This window comes from Penaeus monodon, chromosome 23 (assembly GCF_015228065.2).
Source record: "Penaeus monodon isolate SGIC_2016 chromosome 23, NSTDA_Pmon_1, whole genome shotgun sequence".
Classification (NCBI taxonomy): domain Eukaryota; kingdom Metazoa; phylum Arthropoda; class Malacostraca; order Decapoda; family Penaeidae; genus Penaeus; species Penaeus monodon.
Window position 1 is genome coordinate 39774439 of NC_051408.1, and position 345 is coordinate 39774783.

At 38.8% G+C, this 345-nt stretch overlaps 1 pseudogene; it reads left to right on the top strand.

The window, feature by feature from the left end:
* The first annotated feature begins 240 nt into the window (after nucleotides 1–240).
* The window catches only part of LOC119588286, a 1223-nt pseudogene continuing 1118 nt past the window's right edge, over nucleotides 241–345 (top strand).

Sequence of the window (345 nt, forward strand, 5' to 3'; positions counted from 1 at the left end):
ATAAAAAAACATATTATCATTTGTTTTCATGTCTCATAAATATTCAGACTAGTCCACCGAATGATCAGGTCTGACTGCAGGGGATAATAATAACGGACCCTTGCCAATGAAAAGTCATTGAAAGATGTTGCAAAGGGCATCATCTCCCTGGCCCTTCCGAGGGTGTTGCCTTTCACTATGAATAAGTGAAAGAGAGCGAGTGATTTTGCATTTCTTCTCGTGCAGCTGAGAGTGGTCATCATGGCCGCACGCGATCTGGTAAATGAAACGGAAGTTTTAAATATATTCTTAATATAAAATATCAAAATATTTTTTGATGACGGAACTGAACTTTACGCATAGGCC